Below are 6000 nucleotides of genomic sequence, written 5' to 3'. Positions count from 1 at the left end.
AAGGAGTTATTTGAAGAGACCGTTCTCAGAAACCCAGGCGTCCTCCCATCCCTGCCCTAAGTTCCCGTCGAAGTTTGGCGAAAAGGAATGGGCGGGGCTTACTAGAAGCTACCACTTAGACACGCGGCGATTAGTCGCGTCGGGTTTTGTTAGCGCTTAGGTCAGGCTGGGGTGGGAGGGGTACCCCGCCTTCCTCTACTCGTCGCACCCTATTTGCTGAGGCCCCAGGGACCTGCTCCTGGGGAATTGTGTGGCAAGCCTGGGAGAAAGAAGATACCCTTTCTAGGGATGTCTATTAGGGCACTTTGCCCGCAAGAGTCTAGTGGAAGATGGGCAAGGGCCGGCTGCATCCAACGTGGCTCCCTACAGAGTAGGAGGGAGGAGCTCCTTCGAGGAGCCTAGCCCCTCCCCGCAACCCACCCCCCTCCCCGCTTTGTTTCTCCCAGCCCCATCTGGTTCCCATTACACTCCCGCCCACGCCTGGGAGGGCGGACGGGCGGGGGCTCTGAGCGCCCGGCCCTGTGGCTCTAGGCCCCGAGGAAATGAAGGAGGTTGGGGGAGAGGCGGCGGGAAGCGAGCGGACTGGCCAGAAGCAAGGTTCCCCCTAGTCCGAAACCTCACCCCCGCCCGCCATTCCGCACTTCTGAGTGGGTGGCGTGGGCCAGGGTTGGTTATACATTCCGGCCTGGTGAGGGGGACCGTTAGGCCTCCGGTGGGAACCGGAGAGGAGGGGGTGCATCACTGGGGGGAATTTCGGTAGCCAAGATTCTCTTCTCCATGCCATTAAGCCCCAAACACGGGGGTGGGGAGTGATAGAAATGAGCTGAGTCCTCGGTCCCGAAACTGGAGGGTGCGGCTACACGGGGTCCCTTCGGGCGCACTCCCCGGGGGCACTCCCGACCCCTCTTAAGTGTGTGGGCGCCCCTCCCCCCTCTCTTCTCCGGTTATTTTAGAGCCTTGGCTGCCAGCGGCTGGCCCCGGGTTTCCACGTGCCTCCGCCCTACCTCTGCCCACGCTCCCCGTGACGCACATCCTCCGCCCACGCAGCCTCTGCTCGAGGTGCCCCCCTCCCTCCCACCCGGGCCCCCTTGGGGTGGTGCTGAGCCCCCGGATCCGGAGGGAGACGCTGGCCCGCCCAGGGAAGAGGGCGGAATAGGGCGTGAAGCAAGGGGGCGGTAACCAACTGGGCTCAAGGCAATTGGGTCCCGGCCCAGGAAAGAGAACGGTGGAGGAGCCAAATCTGGGGCCTCAGCTCCACGGTACTGGGGCCGGTACTAGGCCAGAGAGGGACGAGGAGAGAAAAATCCCACGCACTGGGCCGGCCCACTCCCCTAGGGGTCAGAAGGAATCTGGGTGCGAACGTGTATCGGAGAGTGAAACTCCCGACTGTTTGTATCTTTGTTCCTCAGGGTTGTCGTGAGGTTCAAATGAGAGGGTGTATATGAAAACTTTGTAAATTGTGGAATGTTAATAAGCAGATTTAAGACGCTATTGCCAGTTTGTGCCTCTGTACCCTGAGATTATGTATTTATACGTTTCTTTACATCTAGTTGTGTGTGTCTCTGTCTCTCTCTAGGTTTGTGAGCCCCTCTGTGTGGATTTAAAAATATGTACATTTAAAAAATCATTGACTTGTCAAGCCCCACCAGAGGCCGAGACGCCCCCGCAGCCGGAGCTGCTGAGATGTCTGTTCTTCGCTTCCCTCCCACTCCTACCACCTCCAACTCCCCTCCTACTCCCTTCCGTTGACAACAAGGAATTTCCAGCCTTTAGCAAATGGAGAGAAACAGAGACAAAGAGACGAAGACTATGAGAAACTACGGGAAAACAATAAAGATAAGAGACAGGTGGGGGAGAGGCTGACAACGAGGGGGTGCGGCAAATTAAGAATCTTAATTTCTTCTTTTTCTCCTTGAGCCCCGTTTTCCCCAGTGTGGCTCAAGCCCACTTCCCTACCTGACTCACTTGCTTCCCTCCCCTCTTCTTCCACGTCGGTGCTCTCAGAGGCTCACAGAGCTGAGCAACGGATCCCATTTAATCAAGGATTAGTTTAATGCTACACTGATCACTTCCAGGAAGGGAAACGATCCTCAGTCCCCATTTTCCAAGAACAGAGGAAAAGATTGTGAAGAAAGTGGGTGGAAGAGGAGTGAAGAAATTGCCAACCAGAGGGATTGTCATTCCTAGGCATGAGTAGATTTTCATCCAGCAGATTGCACTGCTCATTGACCCCCCACCCCAAGTTTTCACCAGACCAAATCCAGCTCATACAGCAAGATCTGGCTCAAATGTCACCTTCCTGGTCCCTCTCCTTCTTGTACCTCCTCTAGGCAGAATTAATTTCTCCCATCCCTCAGTGGCCCCATGGCTCTTTGTATACATTTCAATTATAGTTGCTTGTTTCACCTTTAGCCTGGGACCTCTCCTAATCTGGTCTCTGGTGGGCCCTCTGAAATTAGTGAGTTGATGATGCTATTTCCAGGCCTGAGCAGCTTTGAAAAGGGCAATTGACACAGATTTTACTCCAGAGGGGGCTGAACCTGGGCAGAACTGTTCAAGTGGAGACAATTGTTTTCCGTGTCTCCTTCCTTTAAGCTTAAAGTTTCCAGTGGGTCTCACAAGTCTGGTTCCTTGGCCTTCTAAAATGTCCACTACTCTGGTAAATTAATTCATACCCAGGTGCTAAAGGTAAAACTGAAATCCTTGCTGGTAACAGAAAAATATGAATATAAAGTAATGATCCTCTTTTTTTTTCTCTTTCGTTAACATGTTAGAATTGTAGTCTTCGGAGGAGTACTGTACTTCAGTTTTGTCATCTTGCCAGGGATGCTTCACCTCTCAAAGACAAATAAGCCTGACTTCTGCCTTTAAGGAACTCATAGACTAGTAGGGGAGGTAGACACGATTACAATGTAGTGCCATAATAGGAGTACAAACAATGATAGAAGTATAGGGGGCAACTGATGTCTTCTGCTTGGAGTTGTGAGGGACAGGTTTAAACAGGCATCCAAAGGAGGTGATGATGCAGCCTAGGATTTTGAAGTGTAAATAGATTTCCAGGAAGAAGGGACAGTCAAATCAGAGAGAGCAGAATTTAAATTTACGTGGAAGTATGAAACAGAATGATATGTTTGAGAACCTAGAAATTGTTCTAGGTTCTAGAGCCCAGGGAGGTGTACAAGGCCATTTCATTAAGAATATTAGAGACCAGTGCTTCTCAAACTATAGTAAAGGACCAATTTTTAAAACAATTTCCAGGGACTTCCCTGGTGGCGCAGTGGTTAGGAATCCACCTGCCAGTGCAGAGGACACGGGTTCGATCCCTGGTCCGGGAAGATCCCGCATGCTGCGGAGCAGCTAAGCTCGTGCACCACAAACTACTGAGCCTGCGCTCTAGAGTCCATGAGCCACAACTACTGAGCCGGAGTGCCACAACTACTGAAGCCCACACACCTAGAGCCTGTGCTCTCAACAAGAGAAGCCACCTCATGAGAAACCCAGGAACCGCAAGGAAGAGTAGCCCCCGCTCTCAGCAACTAGAGAAAAGCCCGCGTGCAGCGACAAAGACCCAAGGCAGCCAAAAATTAAAAAAAATAATAAATAAATAAAAATTTATTTTAAAAAACCCCAACAATTTCCAATCACGGTAGAGTCCACTACTCTATAAAATACACTAAAAGTGAATTATTTGAAAAAGATGACATAAAATCCCATTTTTATTAAATTCAATAAATATAAAATTTCTCTGTCAAATTCCTGTCAAAGTTTCTAAATGCCTACACTTAATTTCTGAAATTGTTTCATTGCAGATTGGTCACAAACTTTGAGTAGCACTGTTGTAGTTAAAATTTGTTTATGTTTTAGGTCATGTAAGGGCAATGGACTTCATCAGAGGACATACCATGGAAAAATAAAGACTTGGTAACATGGGAGTGACATGGTCAGATATGCATTTAGGAGTAGTGTAGAGGAAGGGTTTTATGGCTGCAAAAACAGCAAGGAGGCCAGCTTGAAGGAAACTAAAGTGGTCCAAGAGAGCAATGGTAAGGTGCTAGACTAAATCACTGGCGTGGGATGGAGAGGAAAGGACAGATTCAAAGGATAGTCAGCAGGTAAAATCAATAGGACTTGATGACTGGCTAAAGGGTTGGGGGAAGAGAAGAGTTTAGGGTGACTCTTGGGCTTCTAGCTTGGGTGATTGAGTAAATGGAATGGAGCATCTTCAAATATTTACCATCTGCAGTCTTTTTCCTAAATTGAGAAAGTTATGAAAACCAAAATTTTTAATTTCTCATTTGACCACAGAACCTAATCTGACCTGAACTTATTTTGTGGCAGACCACCTAAACTTACATGAGGTTATTTATAGTTTCATTTCTCCCACTTTCATTTATACCAATGTGGATCTTCATATCTCTTATTGCAGAAATATTAATTTGTTTATGAGGTGCTGTCCCAGACCCCATTAGGATTGCTGCCTTATATATTGTATATGTATCATATTACATTTCTAAAATCCAAAATTCTGAAACACATTTACTATCCAGATTTTCCACCCCATTTACTCATCAGTCTTGGCCTGAGTTCTTTTGGCTATTTGCATAAATCAGATCCGCCTGCAGGTAATGAATAATCATTGCATTGTGTGCTATGGAGTCTGAAGATGATTCTCAAAGTGTTTTGAGCAGTGTCCTTATTATTAAAACAAGGCTAAAAGCTTCTTGAGTGTCTACCTGGAAGTGACAGAACTCATTTGGATGATAAGGTGTGATGTGTTTATGGACAACCAGTCTCTTTACTGTACACTTTGTTTACACATTTGAATAGTCAGTGGCAGTCCAGTGGTTAGGACTCAGTGCTTTCACTGCCAGATCCCGGGTTCAGTCCCGGTGGGGGAACTAAGATCCCGCAAGCCACGCAGCACAGCCAAAACCAAAACCAAACCAAAACAAAACAAAACAAAACAGTGGTCAGTGATCCTCTGGAATTAGTTCCCTTGTTCTCTGGACTTTGTTCAAAACCAAAGAGCAAGCTCTAAATGCTGAGAATTTGGGACCTGGTGGAAAATGAAGTGTGTGTATGGGTGTGGGTGTGGCTGTGGGTGGGTGTGTGGGTGTATAAATTATTTTTTAAAACAGTTTTATTAGACTTGCAGAAAAATTGAGTAGTACAGAGAGTTTCTATGTACCCCACATCCAGTTTCCCCTATTATTATCATATATTAGTATGGCGCATTTGCCACCTTAATGAACCAGTGTTGATACATTATTTTTTTTAATTATTTATTTTATTAATTTACTTTTGGCTGCGTTGGGTCTTTGTTGCTGCATGCAGGCTTTCTCTAGTTGCAGCAAGTGGGGGCTACTCTGTTGCGGTGCGCAGGCTTCTCATTGCGGTGGCTTCTCTTGTGGAGCACGGGCTCTAGGCGTGCGGGCTTCAGTAGTTGTGGCACGTAGGCTCAGTAGTTGTGGCTCACGGGCTCTAGAGCGCAGGCTCAGTAGTCTTGGCGCACGGGCTTAGTTGCTCTGTGGCCTGTAGGATCTTCCTGGAGCAGGGCTCAAACCCGTGTCCTCTGCACTGGCAGGCGGATTCTTAACCACTGCGCCACTAGGGAAGCCCCTGATACATTATTATTAACTAAAAGTCTATAGTTTACTCAGATTTCCTTAGTTTTTACCTAATTTTTTTCTGTTCCAGGATCCCATACATGATACCATATTACATTTGGTTTCCATGTCTCCTTAGGCTCCTCTTGGCTGTTAGTGTCTCAGATTTTCCTTGTTTATGATGACCACGAGGCGTACTGGTCAGGTATTTTGTAGGTTGCCTCTCTCTTTTTTTTGGCCATGCCACACACGGCTTGCGGGATCTTAGTTCCCCACCCAGGGATTGAACTCCTGTCCTCGGCAGTGGAAGTGCCGAGTCCTAACCACTGGACTGCCAGGGAATTCCCTAGGTTGCCTCTTTATTTGAATTTTTTAATGTTTATCTCATACTTAG

This window comes from Monodon monoceros, unplaced genomic scaffold (genome assembly GCF_005190385.1).
Source record: "Monodon monoceros isolate NGI ecotype Baffin Bay Population unplaced genomic scaffold, NGI_Narwhal_1 Super_Scaffold_6, whole genome shotgun sequence".
Taxonomy (NCBI): Eukaryota; Metazoa; Chordata; class Mammalia; order Artiodactyla; family Monodontidae; genus Monodon; species Monodon monoceros.
This window is presented reverse-complemented; position numbering follows the sequence as displayed.